The sequence below is a fragment of the Cetorhinus maximus genome, chromosome 28, assembly GCF_964194155.1.
Source record: "Cetorhinus maximus chromosome 28, sCetMax3.hap1.1, whole genome shotgun sequence".
Classification (NCBI taxonomy): domain Eukaryota; kingdom Metazoa; phylum Chordata; class Chondrichthyes; order Lamniformes; family Cetorhinidae; genus Cetorhinus; species Cetorhinus maximus.
This window is the reverse complement of record NC_135906.1, coordinates 4028479-4055079: the sequence shown is the minus strand read 5'-3', so window position 1 is coordinate 4055079 and position 26601 is coordinate 4028479. Positions and strand designations below refer to the sequence as shown.

Genomic DNA, 26601 nt, shown 5'->3' with positions numbered 1-26601 from the left:
ATTTTTAATGAAACTCATCCACGGGCGGGATATGTGGGCTCAGTGGGTTTGTCAGTGTTTTATGTGAAGCATTTATTTCAGCAAGTTTTTTAAACTTGCCTATGTGATCTGTAGCAGCTCAGAACGAATTCCAGCAGCTTTCTCTGTACGTTGACGCTTCAGCCCAGCACTCTTCAGTCAGGAACCTTTATCAGGCCTGCAGCTTTCCAGAGGCCTCCATTTAGCCTGGGTATGGGTTCTGACATCTCCACTGGAGGCAGCTACTCTGAGAAGGAAGGGAGGGATAGAATAAGGAGGAGGCCAGGAGTGGGCAATCAGCCTCCAGGGGAGCCACCTTTGGGAGGCCAGGCACAGGCACAAGGGGCGCAGGGCCAAGAGGGAGTCCATGATGGAAGGGGCCGCAGAAGACGCCACTATCCCACTGCCAGGATATTCAGGCGGCGAAGCAGCTACCTCAATATGACTGAGGTGCATTGCTGAAGGAGGCTCCGACTGTCAAAGGAAACAGTCAACAGCATCTGTCAGATACTTGTCCCTGAGATCTCCCCTAACTGTGTGGGTGGACACCCCATGTCAGCGGCTCTGAAGGTCACAGTTGCCCTCCACTTCTATGCCTCAGGCTCCTTCCAGGGCTCGGTGGGTGATCTTTGTGGTGTCTCCCAATCAGCTGTCCACACTTGTGTCAAACAGGTTACAGACTCTCTGTTCAGATGGGCATTGACCTTCATCCACTTCCGCTGTGACCAGGCTAGTCACACACAGCGAGCCAGAGGCTTCGCGGCCATTGCTGGCTTCCCCCGCATCCAGGGTGATATAGACTGTACACATGTGGCAATCAAGGTGCCAGCAGGTGAACCCAGTGCCTTTGTCAACAGGAAGGGCTTCCACTCCATGAACGTGCAGATAGTGTATGATCACAGGATGCTGATTCTACAAGTCTGTGCAAGGTACCCAGGCAGCTCCCACGACGCCTACATCCTCAGACACTCCCAGGTGCCGGGACTCTTCCGTGCTCTGACTCGGCTGGATGGATGGCTGGTGGGTGACAAGGGCTATCCCCTCAGAAGGTGACTTATGACGCCTCTCCGCGATCCAAGAACAGAAGCTGAGCACCGCTACAATAGGAGCCACGCCTCCTCAAGGGCTGTGGTGAAGAGAGCCATCGGTCTTCTCAAGATGCGCTTCCGATGCCTGGACCGCTCAGGGGTCACACTCCAGTACCCCCCCAGATCGTGTCTTGGTGATAGTGGTTGCATGCTGCACTCTCCACAATCTTGCACTGGAAAGGGGGGATGCAGTGGACGATGAAGACCTTGACGCAGTGGATTCCGCTGCACACGATGAATCCAGCAGTGCCTCAGAGGATGAGGAAGCACAGGGCAATGATGAGGGGCAGCACGCCAACCTGCTACTACACCAAGGAGGCAGGGACACCCGGGAGACTTTAATCCAATGAACCTTTAGCTAGCTCCACACAAATGGATCGGCAGGACCAGAATTGCCTGGCACATCCATAAGCGGCACTTAGGTGCTACATCTTCCACCTCATCAGCTGCAACGAAGGGCTTCCTACATAAACATCAATGTCCACTCAAATACTCATGATATGTCTGTGAAACATACAAATGCAGCACAAAGGAGCCTCGCTCAGCCATGGTAACACATGTGAACTTTATTTCCATCCATCAGATGGTGCCATAAAAATCAAAACAAAATGTTGCTCCAACATTGAAAAATAGAAATTCCCTAATCTCGGGCCAACACAAAAGCACCAGTGACAAACCCGACGAGGGCCTAACGTGCCTTATGCTTACGTTTATGGGTGCTACGTCTTGGTGCTGCCCCATCGCTCGGAGTGGCTTGTGAGACAGCCTGCTGACTCTGCTGTCCTGTTGGCCTCGATGACCTTGGCGGACGTCCTCTGGCCCGTGGAGCCTCTGGTGGCACAGCCAGGGAGGGATTGGCCAGTTCCACAGCTGGCACCTCCCCAGTTGTCGCAGCCTCAATGAATGCAATGGTCACTGGCAGAGGGGCAGAGCTGCATCCCTCATCCGGAGCGCCCTGAGAGGAGCGCGCACAGACAACAGGCAGCTGCTGTGCCGACGTGAGGTCACTTTGGACCTCCCTGCTCACCGCAGGTGGATGGGCACCACGCTGGGACAGTTGGTGCCCAGAACATCTTCCACATTGCCAATGACCACCTGTGGCCAGTAGCGCTGTGAGGACTTGCAGGTCCGAGCGTAACCCCATCAGAATCTGATTAATTTGTTGGAAGCCCCTCTCCATGAGAGTCGCCAATCTCTCCATGGAAGAAGCCTGACGCTCTGACATGAGGTTCATGCCATCACTGACACTCTGCCTGGATTCCTCCACCACAGAGACCAAGTGAAGCACACTCTCATGCAACACTCCCAGATGCTCCCGCGCACCCGGCCGCTTGTCCTGCAGCTGCTGCATGGCGGACATCTCCAGAGGCACATCATCACTGCCAGACTCAGCATGTGCCTAGTCCCCTGCAGTCCTCAGGCTGCTGACACCATCGGCTCTATCTGTCTGTGCATCTCCTCCAGCGATTGTGAAGTGCCCTCTCCACTGTGCTACGGGATACTAGCCGATGTTACATTCCCCACTGATGTGTTTGTCGCTGCGCTGGTGCCTGCCTCACTGAAATGGTGTGACGCTCGTGACAATTGATACCCCTCAGGTGTGGAAGGGGGCATCTGGACGTCCTCATTGCGGCCATGCTCTGATGATGCTGAAATTAACAAGGACAGTGGGTCAGTTAGCGTTCAGTCAGAAACACAACTCATCCCTTTCCCCCCCAAAGCTCATAATGCACTCAACCTTCAAGTACCAAAGGAGAGGAACATTGGTGGGGTGGTAAATAGTCAGGAGGAGGCCCAAACATTACAGGTGCATACAGACAGGCTGGTCAGATGGCCTAAGGAATGCCACATAGAATGTTATGTGGATAAGTGTGAGGTTATGCACTTGGGCAGGACAAACAAGGTACGGGAAAACAGGAGAAATGGTAGGACCTTGGAAAGTAAGGATGATTACAGGGACCTTGCTGGGCAGACCCGTTAAGGTAGCAGAACAGGAACATGGTGCAGGGAGAACCCGTCTTCTCATCAACCACTAAGCCTGATGTAAGCATGGTCACTATCTGCTTGACCACCCAGCTCACGCCAAATGCCCAATGTAGTAACGACACAAAGACATGGAGGGGGGTGGCCTCAAAGGCTAAGGCTACCTGCTGGGTTAAATGGCCAAGGTCAACATGGTCTGCACCCTTCCAAAGCGCAACAAATCATTGAAGCGCTTGTGACACTGGATCCATGTTTACTGCACAACATCCCTGGAAGTGACCACCTCCGCCACCTCCTGCCAGGCCCGCTTCATCACGTGGGGGGGGGCCCTCCTCCTCCCATCCTGGGGAAACAGGACCTCTCGCCGGGCTGCCACCTCCTCAACAAGGGCAGCAAGGCAGTCATCAGAGAAGCGAGGCGCACAGTGGCCCCCTGCTGGCCTACCCTGCAGCCTGCCCTGCTCCTGCCCCACACCCTGCAGCCTGCCCTGCTCCTGGCCCACACCCTGCAGCCTGCCCTGCTGCTGGCCCACACCCGGCAGCCTGCCCTGCTCCTGGCCCACACCCTGCAGCCTGCCCTGCTCCTGGCCCACACCCTGCAGCCTGCCCTGCTCCTGCCCCACACCCTGCAGTCTGCCCTCCTCCTCTGGCCTTCCCTCTACCACAGCCTGCTTTGCAGACCCCCTGCAGTACAACCTGGAGCTGGCCATGGTGATCAGCCTAAAGGAGGCTGCCTGGCCTTATTTTATACAGACTGCCGGTTCCCCATTGGAACCAGCGGTCTGGACACGCCCGCAGCAATTTTAAAAGTCCCGCTCTCCACGAGAGTGTGAAATGCGCTGGGTGGGCCTTAATTGGCCCCCCCCGCGAAAAATGGCAGCGCTGCCCACAATTGCTTCAGCTCCACCCACCCACCGAACGGAAAATTCAGCCCATGTTTTCCAAGCCACATTTTAAGTTGTTGCAGATTTTAGAAGTTAGAAGTTTCCCCCAATGTTTCACTGATGTGAGACTGGCTGGTTTGTAGTTACAGGGTTTATCCCCTTCTCCTTTTTTAAACCGGGTGGAACATTAACAACCCTCCAGTTCTCTGGCATCACCCCCATATCCAAGGAGGATTGAAAGGTCATGGTCAGTGTGCCCACTATTTCCACCATTCCTTCCCTCAGTGACCCTCTCACATCCCATCCAGACCAGGTAAATGTTTTACTTTATTGTGGTATAAAAAGTGTTGGATTGGAAGGGGTTAACTGAACTTGTTTGTTCAGTGACTGTAATTAATGTCACTCTCCATGGATCCTAATTGTGTCACTGGAGGGTTTCCCTCTTCTGTTTATAAGTGAATCCGTTCAATGTGTTATCCCATAATGTCAGCAGGAACATCACCACTGGCACTGACAGGGATCAGCGGGTCCAGAGAGAGGGAGAGGATGGATCGGAATCTGAGAACAATGGATTGGAATGTTACAACAATGGATCTGAATCTGAGAACAATGGATTGGAATGTTACAACAATGGATCTGAATCTGAGAACAATGGATTGGAATGTTACAACAATGGATCGGAATCTGAGAACAATGGATTGGAATGTTACAACAATGGATCTGAATCTGAGAACAATGGATTGGAATGTTACAACAATGGATCGGAATCTGAGAACAATGGATCGGAGTTTAACCGATGGGCTTGGCTGGCTTTCTAATAATTCTGATTGGATGACATTATCATGGCGAGTTTATGGGCTACTTCTGGTTATTCAAGCAGGTTACTACCCCATCCTCGCTATTGTTGGTGTCCCTGGTAAGTCTCTGTTTCCAGCTATTAATTCAGTAAACCGTGTTTAGCTGCTTTAAAGGGATATTGGGGAGAGGGATTGGGGTGGGATGGAAAGCACAAGGTCCATGGTCCCACCATCTGCAGCTTGGACATGATTCCAGACAGCAGGATGAGGCGCAGCTCGGAGTTAAGAAGGGGTCAAGGCAGAAACATAACATCACCCTAAATGCTCGCGCTGACACTGGATGCTCCAGTCTCTGTCACAGCTGGTCCCATGATATGGAGAACCATCGCCTCACTCAGGCTGAGAGGAGGAATGTTCGCCTGCCCCATCGGTTTTCTCTCTCTCCCTTTGATTATGGAATCACCACTTTAATCACTCCATTATTGTTGGCTGCCTGGCCATCAAGCTCTGGAATTCCCTCCCTTCACCTCTCCACCTCTCAATCTCACCTTGCTCCCAGAAAGCCAGTCCATAAAACTTACCACTTTGACCAAGCTTTTAGTCATTCCTCATATCTCCTTATGTGCCTCAGTGTCATATTTTGTTTTATATTGCTCCTGTGAAGTGTCTTGAGGGGGAAAGGAGGAAGTGGAGGATCATGATCAACATTTAGTTTATTAATTTTAGTGTCATTGCTTTTGCCATTTAATCTCTCCTGCCTTCACCACATCATAAAATTCCTTGTTTGTTCTTTCAGGTAGAATCATTGCAATAGTTCCCTGGACACAGTGCTTCTGAAAATCTCAATTTCCTGAATCAATCTGATAGCTTTGTTCCCACCCTGAAGAATAATTTTCTTATTTATTCCCCTTCCTCACAGCTAACTCAGTGATGATTGTGATCCTGTCTAAGGGAAAATGTGGTCTCTCTAAATGTGTGACATGCTACCCGGTGGCCATGGCAGCAGCAGATCTACTGGTAATTATCATCGACCTGATATTGAGACATATTCCAATTGTTTATTGGGAACAGTTTCTTTTCCTGAAGTTCATGCCGATATGCAATATCCATGGCATCCTGCTTTATGCAGCCACTGACTGTTCTGTCTGGTTCACCGTCACTTTCACCTTTGATCGCTTCGTGGCCATTTGTGGCCAGAAGCTGAAAAGTAAATATTGCACCAGTAAAATGGCAGCTATGGTTCTGGGAACAGTGACTGTTCTGAGCTGTTTAAAGAATATTATCTGGTATTTTATCTACACAGGTCAGTATTCGCTCTTCAACTCCCCCTTCTTTTGTTACGTAACAGAGTCTGTTCGGTTTTCTACAGTCTGGGTATCAATTGAGTTCCTGCATCAGATTATAACCCCGTTTATCCCATTTGTTGTGATTTTGCTGCTCAATGTTTTCACTGTCAGACACATTTTAGTGAGCAGCAGAGCCCGCAAGAGACTCCGGGCTAACAGCAGTGGGCAGAGTCCCAGAGACCCAGAGATGGAGAGTCGAAGGAAATCCATCATATTACTGTTTGTTATCTCGGCAAATTTTATCCTGTTATGGACGACGTTAATGGTTCATTCTGTGTGGTACCGGATGTGGTTGTTACGGTAAAGGTCTGTACAGTTTCATTCAGTTGTACGGGAAATAGGCTTCATGCTGCAGCTCCTGAGTTGCTGCACAAACACTTGTATTTATGCCGTGACCCAGACTAAGTTCAGAGAGCAGTTGAAGAATGTGCTGAAATATCCTTTAAATCTAAATGTTCATTTAATTCAATGATGAAAAGAACTGAATCACCGGGATTAAAATTGTACAGTTGAAGGGTCGTTGAGCTGAAATGTTTCACAGTATCACAATATCTTTAGAGTGCAGAAGGAGGACATTCGGCCCATCGATCCTGTACTGGCTATCTGAAAGAGCTTTCCACCTAGTCCCACTCCCCTGCCTTATCCCCGTCACCTTGCACATTCTCTCCTACACTGGGCAGAATTTAATGGGGCCATCGAGAGTGGAAATGTGGTGGGCGGAGTGACTTAATCTGGCAGGAACCGAAATCTCATCTTCCCGATGGCGGAAGGTGGTGACATCGTGGATTTGTCACTGGACTCGCATCCCCGCGTCCTAGGGTAATGCTCTGGGAACCCAGGTTCAAATCCCACCATGGCAGATGGTGAAATTTGAATTCAATAAAAATCTGGAATTAAAAGTCTGATGATGACAACAAAACCATTGTCGATTATTGTAAAAACCCATCTGGTTCACTAATGTCCTTCAGGGAAGAAAATCTGCTGTCCTTACCTGATCGCCCTACATGTGACTCCAGACCCACATCAACATGGCTGACTCTTAATGCCTTCTGAAAAGGGCAATTAGGGATGGGCAATAAATGCCGGCCCAGCCTGCGACACCCACATCCCATGAATGAATGAAAAAGAAGAGTTTAATGGGTTGAGTTGGCGACGTTTCAGTGGTGGGTCGGCATTCACAGTGTCCGATGACGGGAACTTCTTTTCCCTACTTGAGCATCCCATGAATACTCATTAAATTACAACTTTTCCACATTAAGTCCGACCATCAAGATTAAGTCTGCGGTGAACGGGAAACTTGTGCCACCTGATTTAGGGCTGGTTAAAGGTGGCATGCACCAGGTGAGCTGGTCCATTTGGACAAGTGGTGAGTGGTTCTCTTTGCTGAACTCTGAGGCAAATAGGAGGGGAACAGGAGAATGTTCACGGACATGGACTGTCAGTAGCAGCAAGAGCGGAGAGGGGGGTATTGCAGGTGGGGTCGGGGTATCAATGGGAGCAACAGAAAGACACTGGGGGTTTGGGCGTTGTGGGTAGGGGTGATGATTTGGGAGGGAAGCAAATGTCTGGCATATTGGGTTGAGACCATCCTGTCTGATGTCATTGCGTCCTGGGTGGCAGTTGTACCCCACAGGGAAGATCCACACTCAGAGAGGGCAGGTGCAGCTTGAGGGAGGGCAGGTGCAGCTTGAGGGAGGGCAGGTTAATGGTGTCTGAGGGTGGGTCGAGGGCTGCGCACTGCACAATGTGGCATTGCAGGGAGGAGAGGAATTGCCAGGTGAAGACATGAGGAGCTGCTCTATGACTCAGGTGAGGATGATGGTGAGTATTCTGAGGAAGAGGCCAGGAATGTTGCAGCACCTTTCCAAGATGTGAGGGCCATGGAGGGATGTGCCAGGAATGTCAGAGACAAATTGAGTTTGACTTGTGCAGGAATGAGGCACCGAACTGAGCCACACCCCATCACCTGTAAACCATTGCCACCTCAGAATAGTCACCCATCTCTGCCAGCCTCAACCCTCCCACCACCCGGAGCAACTCCCGCTGTTCCCGGACGGCCTGGAGGAGAACCTGCAGGGAGGCATCATTAAACCATGGAGCCACTCTTTGTCTCACCTCAGACATATGACTGAGCAGGTGTGGGAGTGAAGGGGTCCCAGGAGGTGATTGGATTGTGGGGGAGGGGAATGAGGGGGTCCCAGGAGCTGACTGGGCTGTGGGGGAGGGGAGTGAGGGGGTTTCCAAGGGGATTAAATGAAACTATGAGGGTTTGAATGGTGGGGGGTGGGGGGGAGAGTGTGACAGCCCCAAACGGGGGGTGAATTCTTCGCTTGAAGAAATAAAATTCCTTTTCTGAAATTTGTGCCCCCAGTTGAGCTGCTCCCGGCTGTGGAGCTGGCATGTTTGTCCCGGGGTCTTTTATAACCTGCCCCATCCTGCAAATTAATCACCTGACAGTGTTCGGGCATTTCCTGCCCACCCCCACCGCCCGATCAGACGTGCCCCCCGTGTGATCACACCTGCCCCACGTGCCCACCGTGTGATCACACCTGCCCCACGTGCCCACCGTGTGATCACACCTGCCCCACGTGCCCACCGTGTGATCACACCTGCCCCACGTGCCCACCGCTGGCTCTTTACATTTTAATTGGTCTGGTGTCCACGCCGGCTCTCGACACGCAAACGGAATTGGCCTCACTCCCACTCCCACCAACGGGACCCAGGCTTCGCGTATTAAATTCCGCCCAGTGTGTCTGACCGTCCGAGATCTGGAAAAGGTTTCCATTTAGGACAAATGCAGCGAATCAAATATCCATCCCACCCCGAGAGAGGGAAAAACCAGAGAAAAGGACAGAAGGAGATCGAGACTCAGTTAAATAGAGAAAATGGAAATATTTCCCACCCTTAATGTCTCTCTATTCCAGTCCAATCTTCAGCGCTGGGGAAATAATTTCAGAGTAAATCAGGCAGCTCGAGAATCGAACCCAAATGGTGACACAAAGGAAAGGAGAAAAGTCCGGAATGAGCTCGGGACATTTCGATTTTCAGTCTAACCCCCTCCCAACTGAGCTCTGTAAGGGGCTATTCAAGCAAGGGGTTTGGAAGTGGGTGAAGGGGCGGAGAGACGGTGGGAGTGAGAGGGACAGTGAGTTCGCCGTGGTCAATAGAAGGTCAGGAATGAAGGTCAGAGGAACAGAACAGGCTGGAAACATAGAAAAAGTGAGGAGCCGAGGCTGTGAGAAAGAGAGAGTAAAGGACAGGCTTGTTCAGTTGGTTGGGGTGTGGTGTTTATAATAACCGGGATCTGGGTTTGATCCTCTCCCAGCTCAGAGGGAATTGGACCAACATTCTGTCCGTACAATTATAGAATGATGCAAGGAAGCAGGAGGCCATTTGACATCTCACAGGCAATCTCCAACTTGGAATTCCTCAGCAGAGAGTTGAAGAAATGTTTGATCAAAATGAAATTCAACAACAGGATCAGACAGTCTCCCCTTGTTACCTCCCAATAGCACCTCGCTGTTAAAGACTGAACTTTATTTCAGTTCATCTGTACTTGATGTACAATGCGGATCAGTGGGATTCCTGACCCATCCCTCCCTTCACAATCCATTAGTGTTGAGAAAGCAATTGGGGAATGTTATACACATGTTGTGTTCTATCAGTTTTTATAAACACTTGAATGTATTTCATGCCATGCCCAACACTGTGGGGTTTCCCCTGGTGTGTGATTGAAACTCAGTCAAGCATTGATAATGGCCACAGCTGTCCAAACAATTGACTGTTCTCTGGGAAGTAAGGGGGCAGGTGGTTAAATTTTTCTCAGGGGTAGTTTTTCTTTCATGTGTGTAAACCAATGTTTTCTTTTATCAGCCAGAGCCATTAAAATCACAGTAGAAAAGATGACAGCGTAGGCTGACAGGACATTTTGTAACACGTTTCACTGGATTATGGTACTTTCTCCTCTGGAAAAACACCATGATGCATGTGAACAAATTCACAAGGCTGGTCAATGTTAGGCTCAACTTACCTTTAAAAGACAGATCCTTATGATGAATCACTACATCCAAAATACATCGAAATTACAATGCAGCATCTAATAGGGATATTTAAAAGTGTGAAAAGACTTTATACTTCCCTTTCAGAATGTTCCAGACTCCTCAGCAGGCTTTCCATTTTCTTCACGAACTCACAAACCTGATGTGTTTTTAATGTGTTTCCAAAACCCCCGCCCCCCCCGAATGGAAATGGTGTGTGGGCGGAAATCAGATTTCACCCCCATTTTAAATGGGGAAACTGACCTCAGCCGGGGTTGGGGGGGGGGGTAGGGGTATTTTTCACACTCGGCGTTCCTGACCCACAAAAAAACCTGAGGAAAATGACATGGGCTCGGTGTGGAAGAATAAAATACATCTACAGGACAACTAAGGGTTAAACAGTTAAAACCATAGTGGAATACTACAGCACAGTTCCCTCTCTCGTGAGCACCATAGTGCAACACTATAGCACAGTTCCCTCTCTCGTTAGCACCATAGTGGAATACTACAGCACAGTTCCCTCTTTTGTTCTAGCAGGCACACCTGCAACTGCCAGCTAATTGAGCAGGAAAGGAGAAAAGGAGTATCTTAAACAAGCTTCCTAGAATCCTTGAGACAAGGCTAGGATGTCTGCCCCCAACACAAAGAGACAGGATCCAGCAATGATCATCTGTTCTCTAGAGTGTACACCCCCTAGCACTAAAGATAAGGTCAAGCATGGTTATCTATTCTCTGTCTCACTTTTTTATTACCAGATGGGCTTCCCCCAATATCCTGTATAGTCATAAATTAGAATAGACTAATTGTGTGTTGCATGCCAAAGACAATGATTCTCAATGTAATTAATTATTGAAGGTTAGACAGTCTTATCACCTTCAAGCTCTTTGATATGTACAACTTTTACTATAAATATGTGTGTACTGTGATGCTTCCTCAGAGTGCCGGCTAGCTCCGTTGTATGCTGCTGGGCTCTCCATGATATCATGATTCAATAAAGACTTCCAAGACAAACCTCCTGGGTCTGAGTGCTCGCTCCGTTTTCCGCGACACTCGGGAATACAGAGGAAAATCGGATTTCCTCTGAAAATAAGCGGTGTGGCCATTCACACACTGAAACATGTTTCCGAACCCAGAGAGAAATTCAGCCCAGATAGAGAAATAGAGAGAGAGAGATGGAGCTAAAGAGGGACAGAGACAGATTGAGAGAGACAGAGAGAGAGAGAGAGAGAGAGACATGGGGGCAAAGAGGGACAGAGACAGAAAGAGAGAGAGAGAGACATGGAGGGAAATGAGGGATAGAGACAGATTTAGAGGGAGAGAGACAGACATGGAGGCAAAGAGGGATAGAGAGAGAGGTTGTCAGGGACAGACAGATTTAGTGCTCTGTAGACAGATTCAAAGTAAAAGACAGAGAGAGAAAAGGATTTTGAGAAAGGAAGTGTGACAGTGGGTGTGAGACAGAGAGAGACAAAGGGAGAGAAAAACAGAAAGAGACAGAAACAGATCGAGGGAGCAAAAGGGAGACAGAGAGAAGTGTGTCAGTAAATTGTTGAATTAATGATGTTGCCTTCTTCCTTCCCTTCCCAAACTCCGACTGACTGTCTGTTCTCTATAAATATCCGGAGTCTATATCGGACACGACCTCATGGATGACCTTTGGCCTCTCTGTGGGGGGTTGGGATTTTGAGTTGCAGAGTTTACCAAAGTGTCCGTGTCTGTTCCAGGGGGAGCTTTGGACCCGACTGGCAGGACACTGATCTCTCCTGTGAGGGGTTCACACCGCAGCGCTGGCAAGGACACTCTGCTGGGCAGCTCAGGAATTGCTTTCCTTTTTTTTTGGAAAAATATATTTCATTCATAAAATATCTGGAAGAACATTACAAAACATTTCTAAATTGTCCTCACAAAAAGTACAATTAAATTCAACTTTTACACATGGATCACGAGTTGCTTCAATACGATCAATGAATATTACAACCATTTCAATCTGGTCATTACAGACAATTAGACAATGGGATTGGAGTTATCAACATCCAAATGACTTGGACAGTCTGCTCGGGGAACCATCCCACAGGATCCACCCTCTCCTTTTCCCTCAGGGCCTCTAAGACGTTACGTGCCGACCACTGCCTGGTGGATTGTGGTCAAAGCTGTTTCTCTGCATAAATTTTTCCACCAGGGACAGGTGGTACGGCACGGTCCAACTACTTGGAGCGTTCCGCGGCAGCGTGGCCAGACCCATCCTTCGCAACACCGGGGACAGGTAGAACCTCAGCACGTAGTGACACTCGGTGTTTGCGTACTGAGGGTCTATGCACAGCTTGATGCAGCCGCACACAAAGGTGGCCATCAGTATGAGGGCGATGTCCTCATTTCTCTAGAGGCTGGTACATCGTGTCCCTGCAGACATGATCCATTTTCGACCTCCAGATAAAGCTAAAGATGGCTCATGTGATCGCCATCGCGCAGGAGTGTGGAATGGGCCAGACCTGTGCCACGTACAGCAATAGCGAGAGTGCCTCACACCTGATGACCAGGTTCTTACCCGCAATGGAGAGTTTTCTTTCCACCATAGACGCTCGCTCCTTCCAGTTTCTAACACATGACCCGGTCCCTCCGAACCATATCTCCAGCACCTTCAGGCCGTCAGCCCTGACGGTGAAGGGGACAAAGGATCGGTCAGCCCAGTTCCCGAAGAACACAGCTTGCTCTTCCCACGATTTACCTTGACTCCCGAGGCCAGTTCGAACTGGTCGCAGATGTGCATCAGTCTGTGCACCGACAGCGGATCTGAGCAGAAGACGGCGACATTGTCCATGTACAGGGAGGCTTTGACCTGAGTGCCTCCACTGCCTGGGATTATCACTCCTCTTATGCCCGGATCCTTCCTGATGGACTCAGCAAAGGATTCTATGCAACACACGAAAAGAACAGGCAAGAGAGGACAGCCCTGCCTGACTCCAGATTTAATAGGAAAGCTATCTGAGTCCCACCCATTGAATGAGACTGCACTACTGTTGTTAGTGTAGAGCAGTTGGATCCAATTGCGAATTCCATCACTTCAGGGAGTTTTACTCTTCTCGAAGGACTAAAGGGCCTTAGACAGTTCGTCAGGAGTTAGCGGTTTGTCCAGGCTCTCCCGCGTACTGTCGTCTAAGACCTCCGTGATAGAGGACAGGAAGGACTGGGAGGCCATGCTGTCTGGGGGCTTCACGTCATACAATCCGGCATAAAAGGATTTGCTGATCCTCAAAATGTCCAACTGCGATGACTTTACTGAGCCGTCTTCTTCCTTCAGGCTGCTGATCACAGAGCTCTCTCTGTGTACCTTTTGGAAAAAGAAACCTGAGCACGTCTCATCCTGCTCCACGGAGCGGACTCTGGAACGGAAGATGATCTTGGAGGCCTCCGAGGCAAAGAGCGAGGCTTGCTGGCTCTTCACCTCTTGGAGTTCCTCCTTGACATCGACCCCCATCGACTGCAGCCGGAGCAGATTCTGCATGTTTTTCTGGAGTCGGGACATTTCCCTCTGTTCTTTTCAAGCTTTCTGGGTGCCTTTGAGGATGAAAAACCTCTTGATGTTTCCCTTGATCGCTTCCCACCAGGGTGTCAGGGACTCAAAGAGGGGTTTCACGGTTCTCCAACTTTGTAATCCCTCTTGAGCTCCTCAATGTTCTCTGGGGTCAGCAGTTGCACATTTAGCTTCCATGCCCCCCTGCCCACCCTCTGGTCTTCCTCTAAGTGATAGTCAGCCAGTAGGAGGCAGTGGCTAGAGAAGAACACCGGCTTGAGGTTGGTGGATCTGACGCGAACGCACGGGACACAAACAGGAAGTCTATCCTGGAACGAATGGACCCATCTGGCTGCGACCAGGCGTATCTACGCTGCGATCCGTCTGCAGGGTTGCTGAAGACGTCGTGCAGCTTGGCATCCTTTACTGTTTCCATCAGGGATCTGGACGTAGCGTCCAATCTGCTGTCGGCCCTGCCGGATCGTCCAGCCGCATCGATGATGCAGTTGAAGTCGCCGCCCAGAATGACCGGCCTGGAGGTCACCAGCAGCAGTGGGAGCTGATGAAAAACCTCCAGCCACTCGGCCTTTTGTGCCGGGGCGTACACGTTAATTAACCGGAGTGGAGCGTTCTTGTACATTACATCTGCTACGAGGAGGCGCCCGCCCACCACCTCCTTAACCTCGGAGACGGTGAAGTTGCCTCCCTGCAGCAGAATACCCAGGCCGGAGGAATGAGAGTCGTTTCCTCCTGACCAGATTGATGGCCCATGGGACCACCATCGTGACCATTGCCTGTAGGAGCTGAGGTGCGGTATCGCACACTCCCGCAGAAACAACAGTTCAGCTTTGACCTCGGCAAGGTAGTCCAAGGTCGCAACACATCGCGTAGTAGATTTAATGCTATGCACATTTATGCATACAATCTTTACACCCATTTTAAAGCATTTAGTCTCTTACCAAACCTGTTGTCTCTGAGAGTCCCAGAACTTTGGTCTGCTCCTGCATACCCATAGTGTTCACAAATTGCCTCACTTTGGATGGGCTGAGGAAACTGTCCTGAACCTCCCCATTGGAGATGTTCTGCTCAGGTGGCATCTGGGTGTTCTTGCAAGGGACGAGATTTGAATTGTGTCTGTTGCAGAAGTCTCACCAATCCTCTCCCCCTCTGGGGTGTTGCTGCTCCCGGCTTCCCGGAGCTGGGGTGCGCTGAGCGCTTCACTGCTCCCAGATTGCTGGGGCTGGGGTGCGCTGGCCTCTTCGGGTTGTGGGCAAAGTTGGGGTGCGCTGGTCTCCTCAATGTCTCCAGTGTTCTGGAGCTCGGGTGTCTCACTCTACAACTCCCTAGAGCTTTGCCGCTTCTTCTGTAGGTGCCGCCCTTGCCTTTCTTTATCCAAAGAGCAGCTGCCCTTGTCATCCGCGTCGGATGGGAGACGCCTCTTCCCACTTGTCTGGGAAGTGGCTTGGTCCCTTCTTAGCCCCTGCTTCCTTTTGGCTCTCTTCACCAGCTGCCCTCCCCCTGCTGATTTTCCGCTGCTTCCTCCTCCATTGATTCGCTCTCCTGAGGAGTGGGAGGTTCAGGGGTCAGTGCTGTTGATTGGCTGTCTGCTGCCTCAATCTTTTCCTCCACCTTGTCTCTCTCTGTGTCCTCCTTTTTTCTATTGTTCTCATTGGAGGCCTTGGTGTTTGGAGTGTTGCAAGTGTCCTTGGTAGTAGTGACACGAACCATTTCCTCTGCTTCCCCCTCGTTGGCTTTGGCTGCCTGTGCATAAGTGAGGCAGCGTTTGGGGCAGGTCCTGTAGAGGTGACCTGCCTCGTCACACAGGTTGCAGCACTTAGTCTGTTTGCAGTCCTTTGTCTGGTGCCCTTCCTGTTTGCAGTTCTTACAGACGGCGGCGCTGCAGTTGGCCGCCACATGACCAGACTTGCCGCATGAGCGACAAAGTTTGGGTTGCCCATTGTAGACAAGGTCGCCACGGCTTCCCCCGATAGCGAAGCTGGAAGGAGGGTGGAAGATGGCTCCCTGACCATCGGTCCTGGGGGTGACCTTAACCTGGCGTTTGCTGGTCCAAATCCCAAAGGCGTCTCTAACCTCGGTGCAGGTCCCAACCTTGTCGACGTACCTGGCGAGGAAGGTGAACACGTCAGCGACAGCGACATGGGGGTTGGAGAGATGCACCGTCACCACACGATCCCGTTGCAACGGCAGAGCAAAGAGCGGCTCCACCGTCAGGATCTTCATCTCCGGCTGGTCTCTCTTCTCCTCAAACACCTTCAGGAACTTGACGCAGGCAGCAACATTCCTGAAGGTCACGTCGAAATATCCAGCCATGGGGAAGTCCTGCAGGGAGTAGATCTCCTCCGTTTCAAATCCACACGACTCCAAAAGGATTTGCTCAAAGAAGAAGGCCTGATCCATGGGTGCACCTCCTTCGCTGTCTGTCACCGCCACCCTAACGCTGTTACCTACCCCCTGGTTTGGGGCGTGACTGGTTGTAGCCATCACCTCTTTAAATTCCCAATGTTCGGCACTGAATCCCCTTCAAAGGAGAAAAAACAGCCACAGAGGAGCCTCCAACACCAAAGAGCAAAAAGGCCAGAGCCTTTGCTGAAACCACCTTGTAAAAGAAATGATACCCACAAAAACAACCCTTACACACATGCAGAAGCAACCGTGATCATGGTCTCTCCCCTGCCAGGTAAGTATGCGATTGCTTTCCCTGATTTGGATTGTCCCGGTGCCTTTGTGACTTTGATAAGCTGGACTGAGGGTTGTTTCTGCCCCATGTTGTATTCTCTCCCCTTAGGGTTGTCCTGTGTTTCTCGTGTGGCTCAGACAGTCTAACTATCCAGATTGCCTTGTCCAGGGTTAGATCATCTTTAGTTTGTTGGAGGTCAGAGTGGATCATCTGCAACACCCACCACGATTCTGTCTCTGATGAGTTCAGACTCCCAATCTCCATATTCACACCCGTCTGCCATCCTGTCGAGATCATTGATGGAATAATCGACAGGCTCCCCAGGCTGTCCCACTCTCTTGTTGAATTTAGCTCTCTGCAATTTTTTTTGGATTGCAAGTGGAAATAAACATAAAGGGATTTTAAAACCTCATCAAATTTGGCAAATAACTCATTAATATTCTGTCTGAAGATGATGTCATCTACAATTGGCCCTGTAGACTAAAGAAGTGTGTTACTTGCTCTTCCTCTGACTTTTTATTTAAACCAGAAGCGATGCTGCAGCTTAAAAAAGATTTCTCCAAATACCCTCATTCTGTGACTGGCCTGGGCCTTGGGTTAGTCCAAGTGGAGTTGGAAGTGTTGAATTGTGATCCATGTTAAAGATGTTTAAAGTGTGGGTACAGCTTTAAGAGCTTACAGGCTTCCAAGATGGCATCACCGTTCACTGTCATACAAAGGGTTTCCCACGCTTGCTGGGTTTGGTGGGCTATGCAACATGGTGGCAGCGTGCTTCTCAAAGGAAAATTTTTAACAATGGCTGCGTGGGTCAGCTGTTTGCGGACTTATTTTGTTCAGTGATTTACTGTTACGCGTCGTGAGGTGTTCAAATTCAATGCAGGCTTGCTGCTTTCCGAATCGGACAGTCGCCGCGTTCCCGAGAGGCTGAGTAATTTAATTTGCGCGGGCAAAACCGGTGGGCGGAAATCAGCGGGCACACGGGGGAGTCAGAGCAGCGCCCGCCAAAAATTAAAGGGCCAATTGACCCCGATTTTACGTTATCCGTGCAATTTTTCACTCATCGCAAGGGCAAAACCAGTGGGCGGAAATCACATTTTTATCATTTCCTCATCCACGGGCAGGATAAAAGGCCCCTGGAGCAGCAGCACTTTCTCTGTCATTGCCAGTCCTTTGCTGTGTGAGTCCAGAGTTTCCCCAGAGTTTCTTGGCATCTCGTTTGATTGTCAAGCCCACATTTCAGCATCGCAGGTCCTCATCTTCCCTGGAAGGTCCCCCTGAGTATTGCAGCACAGTTGCTCCTTCATTTTAAAGCCACTGCTCCTCTGCATCCCATCTAATGGGGACAGTGTATTCCACCGGTGGAACCACCCCTGAAGGGGAAGAGAGGGGCAGGAGGGAGCGGAGGCCAGGTGGGCATGGGCTCAGTTGGTGTAGGGCCAGCAGGGAGGCCAAGGTAGGAGGGCACGATGAAGACATCACTGCCCAGTGGCTAGAGTCTTCAGGCAGCGACCCAACTGCATCCTGGCAGCCTTCAGGGAGCAGCCTCTTCCGTTTTCGAATAGTCCGCCGGGTCCCCATTGGACCTGGTGCCTGACGAGTTCCCGCCCTCACACACAGAAAAAGCATCCGGCGATCCCGTTTTACACTGCGAGGGCCTTAATTGGCCACCAAGCGTAAGAGTGGGTTTTATATCCGGGAGCTGGATTTACATCCGCTTCGGCTATGCTGACTTCAGGCGCATCCCGAGAGTAAAATTCAGGTCTTAGTCTTTCCGCGTTTTAGTTAAGTTGAGGGTTTTTGATCCTGAGCTGCCACCTTGTTGGGATGGTGTTGGTCACACAATCTGTCTGTTCAAGAAATCTTCATAATCTTCTGAATATTAACAGCAAGTCCTTATTAACTACTTGTAATGATACACATATACGCAGTAAAGGGTACAGGCAAGGAGCTAACTCCATGTCCAGGTCTTAATACATCTCTTTTCAACACCACACTGACCCTAGGTCTGGGTCATGTGCCTTCCTACATCATTGTGTGGGTGGTACTGGGCTCAGTCCCACTTTAACCCTGTATGTGCCAAACCCTTCTACTACAGGAAGGAGTGATTAAACAACAGAATGGATGATGGTGTGAAGGGATTACCCATTTCAAACAGAGATGAGGGGGAATTTCTTCTCTCAGAGGATTGTGAATCTTTGGAATTCTCTACCCCAGAGAGCAGTGGAGACTGGCTCATTGAATATACTCGAGGCTGAGTTAGACTGAATCTCAAATGACAAGAGCATTAAGGGTTGTTGGGAACAGGATAGTAAGTGGAGTTGAGACCAGGATCTGATGAGTTATGATCTAATTGAATGACAGAGAAGCCTCGAGGGACTGGGTGCTCCTATTTCTTCTGTTAAATTGAGCAGCAAGATGACAAGTAACACCTGAAAAACACAACTACCAGGAGTGGGGTTCGAACCCACGCAGACACATGTCCATTGGATCTTAAGTCCAACGCCTTAACCACTCGGCCATCCTGGTATATGGGGAACATTGAATCAAATGAAATTGAATGTGATTAGGATGCCATCTGACTTTGTACAATTTCTCATTCTGACTGCTCGTCCTTCCGAAGCTAATGAATTGGAACAGACTGTGAACTGGAAAACAATCTATAAACACTGCAGTGTATTTAACTCCTTGTCCAACACTGTGAGACAGCTTTCAGTGTTTATAAAGAGTATAATTTATTGAGTGGTCTCTTGGATCAAACAGGGTAACAGAAGGGGGTTTGTGTACAGAGGATTTGGGGGTGAGCTCTGATTCCGAACCCTTTCTGGATTGTAAGGAATAAAGAATGAATGAGAGCGAGAGATGCAATGTGGGAGAAGGGATGATGGAAGAATTTGTCCATGAACCTGATTAAAAGTTGCTCAAGCATAAGATAATATTAAGATATCATGAGCGGAACATTAACATAATCTGAGCTCCAAGATCTGGTTGGGTCCCATTCCCCTGAAGTGAGGAACAAGCCGGTGGGGAAATTCCCCCGGAATTCTATTCCCTGTAAGAAGATTAGCTCACGGTGAGGTGGAAATAACTCCATTGGGACTGTGTCAGATTGAAGAACCATTGTTCACTCCCTGGTTTTGAGCGTTTTAATTTGGTTTCATCTCCATTTAAATTAGAGAGAATCCAAGGAGAGACTTTCCACTCCTGACCCCGTGTCTCTCAGACTAATGGGAGTGAAACCACATCTGACACCGAGCCTGAACAGGGAGGCCTGCTCTCCCCGTGTTTAAAGGGAATGAATCTGATCTTAACCTTGTCTTAATGTAACGTTGACTGTCTGGAAATGTCTGGTTGAGAATGTTTTCCTCTTATATTAATGGAGCGGATGAGCAGAAATGAGAGGCTGTTCAACCGAGAGGTTTGGAAGTGGGTGAAGGGGCGGAGAAACGGTGGGAGTGAGAGGGACAGTGAGTCGGCTGTGGTCAATAGAACGTCAGGAATGAAGGTCAGAGGAACAGAACAGGTTGGAAAGACAGAAAAAGTGAGGAGCAGAGGCTGTGAGAAAGAGTGAGTAAAGGACAGGCTTGTTCAGTTGGTTGGGGTGTGGTGTTTATAATAGTCGGGATCTGGGTTTGATCCTCTCCCAGCTCAAAGCGAATTGGACCAACATTCTGTCTGTACAATTATAGAATGATGCAAGGAAGCAGGAGGCCATTTGGCCCATCGTGTCTGTGCTGCCTTTTTGGTGAAACTCTACAATCAGTCCTAATTCCTGCTTTTACCCTAAAACCCCGGACATTTTTCTATTCCAGTGTTGATCCAAATCTCTTTTGAAAGTTACTATTGAATCTGCTTCCAGAAGCTGATCAGACAGAACATTCCAGATCACAGGAACTCACTGTGTAAAAAATGTTTCCTCATGTCACCTCTGCTTCTGTTGTCAATCACCTTAAATTTGTGTCCTCTGGTTATCAACCCGTCTGCCGTCAGAAACAGTTTCTCCCTATTGACCCGATCAAAACAGTTCAGGATTTTGAACGCCTCTGTCAAATTGCCTCTTCTCTGCTCCAAGGAGAACAACCCCAGCTTCTCCAGTCTCCCCACAAAACTGAAGTCCCTCACCCCTGGTATCATTCCAGTAAATCTCTTCTGTTCATTTCCTCCCTCTCGTCAATAATTGGGATGAAATGTTTTAGAGGAAAAGCACAAATGAAATAAAGAGTGAGAGAGAATTAAATGTTGATGAAAATGGGCATCAATGTTTGGAAAGAGCGAACGATTGAAGTTGAATTATTGATCAGTGAGGGGAATATATCACACTTTGAGGTTTCAGTGGGTGGATTTACTGATCAAGCTAGGAATTGAGGGGAAGCTGGTTCATGGTCTGTGGAACAAACTCCTCTCCGTGGGGCAGAGCCAACAGCTGTCTCTATCCAATAACAGGCAGGGAAGAGCCAGTGCCTCAGGATTGGCTCGGTCAGTCTGGAGGGTATTAGAGTTTGAATCTTCGGGTTGTGGATTCTTTCTGTAAGTTGGTTGCTTGTTCTGTTCCGTTTTTAGCTTGTTTTCACAGGCGATCTCCAGATCTCACAGAATCACAGCGCAGAAGAGGCCCTTTGGCCCATCGAGTCTGCACCGACACGTGAAAAACACCTGACCTACCTACCTAATCCCATTTATCAGCACATGTTATGACATGCCAAGTGTTCGTCCATGTACTTTTTAAAGTATGTGAGGCAACCCGCCTCCAACACCCTCCCAGGCAGTGCATTCCAGACTGTCACCACACTCTGGGTAATACAATTTTTCCTCACATCCCCCCTAAACCTCCTGCCCCTCACCTTGAACTTATGCCCCCTTGTGACTGACATTTCAAAAAGGGGAACAGCTGCTCCCTATCCACCCTGTCCATGCCCCTCATAATCTTATATACCTCGATCAGGTCGCCCCTCAGTCTTCTCTGCTCCAACGAAAACAATACTTGTCTATCCAACCTCTCTTCATAGCTTAACTGTTTCATTCCAGGCACCATCCTGGTGAATCTCCTCAGTACCTCCTCCAGTGCAATCACATCCTTCCTATAATGTGGCGATCAGAACTGCACACAGTACTCCAGCTGTGGCCTCACCAAGGTTCTATACAACTCCAATATGACCTCCCTACTTTTGTAATCTATGCCTCGATTGATAAAGGCAAGTGTCCCATATGCCTTGTTCACTACCCCACTAACATGTCCCTCTGCCTTCAGAGATCTATGGACACACACGCCAAGGCCCCTTTGTTCCTCAGAACTTTCTAGTGTCAGGCCATTCACTGAAAACTTCCTTGTCAAATTACTCCTTCCAAAGTGTATCACCTCACACTTTTCAGAGTTTAATTCCATCTGCTACTTATCTGCCCATTTGACCATCCCGCCTATATCTCCCTGTAGCCCAAGACACTCAACCTCACTGTTAACCAACGGCCAATCTTTGTCATCCACAAACTTACTAATTCTACCCCCCCCCCCCCCCCGACATAGTCATCTATATCGTTTATATAAATGACAAATAATAGGGTGAGCACAGATCCCTGTGGTATGCCACTGGATACTGGCTTCCAGTCACTGAAGCATTCTCTTGTCATCACCCTCTGCCTCCTACAAATAAGCCAATGTTGAATCCACCTTATCAAATTACCCTGTATCCCATGTGAATTTGCCTTCTTTATAAGCCTCCCATGTGGGACCTTGTCAAAGGCTTTGCTGAAATCCACATAAACTACATCAACGGCACTACCCTCATCTACACACCTGGTCACCTCCTCAAAAAATTCAATCAAATTTGTTAGACATGACCTTCCTCTGACAAAGCCATGCTGACTATCCCTGATCAAACCTTGCCTCACCAAGTGGAGATAGATTCTCTCCTTCAGAACTTTCTCCAATAGCTTGACGTGAGACTCACTGGCATGTAGTTCCCTGGCTTATCTCTACAACCCTTCTTAAATAGCGGAACTACATTAGCTGTTCTCCAGTCCTCTGGCACCATCCCCATGGCCAGAGAGGAATTAAAAATTTGGGTCAGAGACCATACAATCTCCTTCCTTGCCTCCCTCAGCAGTCTGAGACACAAATCATCTGGACCTGGAGATTTGTCCACTTTTAAGCCTACCAACACCTCCAATACCTTGTCACTCCCATATCAATTGGCTTAAGAACCTCGCAGTCTCTCTCCCCGAGTTCAATACCTTCATCCTCATTCTCTTGGGTGAAGACGGATGTGAAGTATTCATTCAACACTCTAGCAATGTCCTCTGGCTCCACCCATAGAATGCGCTCTTGGTCACTTATGGGCCCTACTCATTCCCAGGTTATCCTCTTCCCATTGATATGCTTATAGAATATCTTGGGATTTTCTCCGGATAGTCGGAGTCCGGATGTACCCCAGAAGATGCACCATGGGACATTATCGGAAGTGCCAACGCACTGACTCCACGGGAACTGCCAGGGAAGTTTGAACATCTGATGGGCAATTCACCTGCTCCCTGGGACCCTCCGCAAAAGTCTCCAACTTCAGACAGTTCCCGTGTACTTACCTGAATAGATACCCAGGAAATGTTAGACCGATGAAAACCTAGTCTAACTCCTGGGTAACTGCACAGCTGACTGACCAATCACTCACAATATCCTCCCACCTGACTGCCTCGTGACCCCCAACTACCCCCTGACCCCTGACTCCCCATTGACCTCCGGACACCCCCAACTCGACCTGACTAGCTGCTCCACCCGACTCCCCCAGCGCACCCCATTCCCCCGACTCAACCTGACTAGCCTTTGCCACCAGGACAGAGTTTGATGTTGGGAATGTTCCGGCAATAATAGTTTCCAGAAATAAATTCTCTTTCCTGTCAATTCTGATTTTCACACTCGGTTTTAATTTCATACACTTTTATATTGGAACAATCTTTCAGAAATGTGCTGTGTCCATTTTTTGTGTAACAGCTCTGTCACCCAGTGTGAGAAATAAAACACAAACCGTCCAGTGTGGGGCTCAAACCCACACCCAGCTCCGTCTGTGTGTCCGCTCAGTTCAGTTAGATCGAGCGCAGTGTAATAACACCAAGGTTACAGGGCTTTCACACAAGATAGAGAGGGAGTTAAAAAGGGAGCTGGGGTGGCCATTTCTGTTAGAGAAGCAATTCCATCTGTGAGAAGGATTGAAAGATTAGATGGATCATCAACTGAGGCCAGATTGATTGATTTTAGGATCAAAAAAGAGGCAGTCACACTGCTGGGAATGTACTATAGACCCCCAAACAGTCAGAGGAAGGTAAGAGAGAAAATATGGAGGCAAATCTCTGAGCAGTGCAAAAACAGTAGGGCAGTAATTGTAGGGGTTTTTTAACTACCCCAATATTAACTGGGATAGTTTAAGTGTGAGAGGAATGGAGGGAACAGAATTCTCTTGAAGCATTCAGGAGAACTTTTTTGGCCAGTATGTAGCAAGTCCAAGAAGAGAGGGCACAGTTCTGGACTTAGTTTTAAAAATTGAATCAGGTGGAAGGAGTCACAGTGGGGAGCATTTTTGTAGTAGTGATAATAGTTCAGTTAATTTTAACATCATTGTGGAAAAGGACAGTGATAGAACAGGAGTTAAACTTCTAAATTGGGGCACGGCCAATTTTATAAGCTGAGGAGTGATTTAGCAAAAGTGGATGGAAACAGTTACTTGAAGGTAAATCAGTGTCAGGGCAGTGAGAGGCAACCAACGAGGAGATTCAAGGGGTTCAGAGTAAACATGTTCCCACAAAGAAATGGGTGCGACAGCCAAATCTAGAGCCCTCTGGATATCAAGGAGCTTTCAAGGAAAGATAAGGCAGAAAAGGAAAGCTTATGTCAGACACTGAGAACTGAATATTACAGAAAGCTGAGAGAAGTAGGGAAAGCGGACGGGTGAAATCAAAAAGGAAGTTAGGAAAGTAAAGAGAGGGCATGAAAGAATATTGGTAAGCAAAATCAACACAAAGATGATTGATCAATACATTTAGAGTAAGAGGATAATGAAGGAAAGAGTGGAGCTCATAAAACACCGAAAAGGTAACCTGTGTGTGGAGGCGGAGGATGTGGGTATGGGTCTGAATGAATACTTTGCATCTGTCTTAACAAAAGAGGGGGAGGAGGCAGACATTGTAGTTCAGGAGGAGGAGTGTGAAGTATTGGATGTGATAAACGTAGGGAGAGAGGAAGTATCAAGGGGATTAGCATCGCCAGAAGTGGATAAATCACCAGGGCTGGATGAAATGTACCCCAGGAGGTGTCCGCTCCAGTCAACAAAGATCTGACTACACTAATCCCATTTTCCAGCGCTTGGCACATAGTCCTGGAGGCTATGGCAACACAAGTGAATATCTAAATACTTCTTAAATGTTACGAGAGTTTCTGACTCAACCACCCTTTCAGGCAGTGAGTTCTAGACTCCCACCACTCTCTGGGTGAAAAAATGTTTCCTCAACACCCCTCTCAGCCTTCTACCTCTTCCCTTAAATCGATGTCCCCTGCTTATTGACCCATCTACTAATGGAAAACGTGCCCTCCTATCCACCCTATCTATGCTCCTCATAATCTTATACACCTCTATCAGGTCCCCTCTCAACCTTCATTGCTCCAAGGAAAACAACCCCAGCCTATCCAATCTTTCCTCATGGCTCAGACCCTCCAGCCCAGGCAGCATCCTGGTAAATCTCCTCTGCAACATCTCCAGCGCATTCACATCCTTCCTATAATGTGGTGACCAGAACTGCACACAGTACTCCAGTTGTGGCCTAACCAGCGTTTTATACAGTTCCAGCATAACCTCCCTGCTCTTGTATTCTATGCTTCGGCTAATAAAGGCAAGTGTCCCACATGCCTTCTTAATCACCTTATCTAGCTGCCCTGCTACCTTCAGGGATCTTTGGATATGCTGACCAAGGTCCCTCTGATATTCAGTGCTTTTCAGGGTCCTACCATTCATAGTGTATTCCCTTGCCTTGTTAGCCATCCCCAAGTGCATTACCTCACACTTTTCCGGGTTGAATTCCATTTGCCACTGCTCTGCCCACCTGACCAGTCCATTGATATCCTCCTGCAGTTTACGGCTATCCTCCTCACTATTTACCACTCTACCAATTTTCCTCTTATCTGCAAACTTCTTAATCATACCCCCTACATTTAAATCTAAATCATTTATGTACACCACAAACAGCAAGGGCCCCAGCACCGAGCTCTGCGGAACCCCACTAGAAATAGACTTCCAGTCACAGAAACATCCCTCTACCATCACCCTCTGCTTCCTGCCTCTCAGCCAATTTTGGATCCAACATGCCACTTTGCCTTGGATCCCATGGGCTCTTACTTTCATGCCCAGTCTGCCATGAGGGACTTTATCAAAAGCCTTACTAAAGTCAAACGCATTACCCTCATCAACACTCCTGGTTACCTCCTCAAATAATACGATCAAACTTTTCAAACACGATCTTCCCTTAACAAACCCATGCTGACTGTCCCCGATTAATCCTTGTCTCTCCAAGGCCAGATATATTCTGTCCCTCAGAATTCTTTCTAGTAACTTCCCCACAACTGCGGTTAGACTGACTGGCCTGTAATTTCCTGGTCTATCCCTTCCTCCCTTTTTTAATAATGGGACAACGTTAGCAGTCCTCCAGTCCTCTGGCACCGCACCTGTGGCCAGAGAGGATTTGAAAATTGCCAGGGCCCCTGATATCTCTTCCCTTGGCTTCCACAACAGCCTGGGATACATCTCATCCGGGCCTGTGGATTTATCCATTTCTAAGGCCGCTAGACCTGCAAGTGCCCCCTCGCTCTCTATGTTAATTTCCTCTAATATTTCACAGTCCTCCATCCTGATATCTGTATCTGCGTCGTCCTTTTCCATTGTGAAGACCGACGTAAAGGATTCATTGAGGACTGCACCCATGTCTTCCGGGTCCACACACAGATTACCTCTATTATCCCGAATTGGCCCTACTCTTTCCCTAGTTATTCTCTTACTCTACATATATTTAAATAACCCCTTTGGGTTTTCCTTTATTCTACACACCAATGCTTTCTCATGCACTCTCTTAGCTTTCCTAATTTCCTTTTTAAGTTCCCCTCTACACTTTTTACACCCCTGTAAGGACTCAGCTGTATTGAGCCCTCGGTATCTGCCATAAACTTCTCTCGTTTTCTTCATCCTAACTTTTATGCACCTTGACATCCAGG

At 48.7% G+C, this 26601-nt stretch overlaps 1 protein-coding gene and 1 non-coding gene across 3 annotated transcripts in view; both read right to left on the bottom strand.

The window, feature by feature from the left end:
* The window catches only part of LOC144668778 (EVI5-like protein), a 73461-nt gene that overhangs the window by 9277 nt on the left and 37583 nt on the right, over window positions 1-26601 (bottom strand). The window lies entirely within an intron of this gene.
* On the bottom strand, window positions 18805-18887 carry trnal-uaa (transfer RNA leucine (anticodon UAA)). Its single transcript has one exon. It is a non-coding gene; the product is annotated as a tRNA-Leu (tRNA).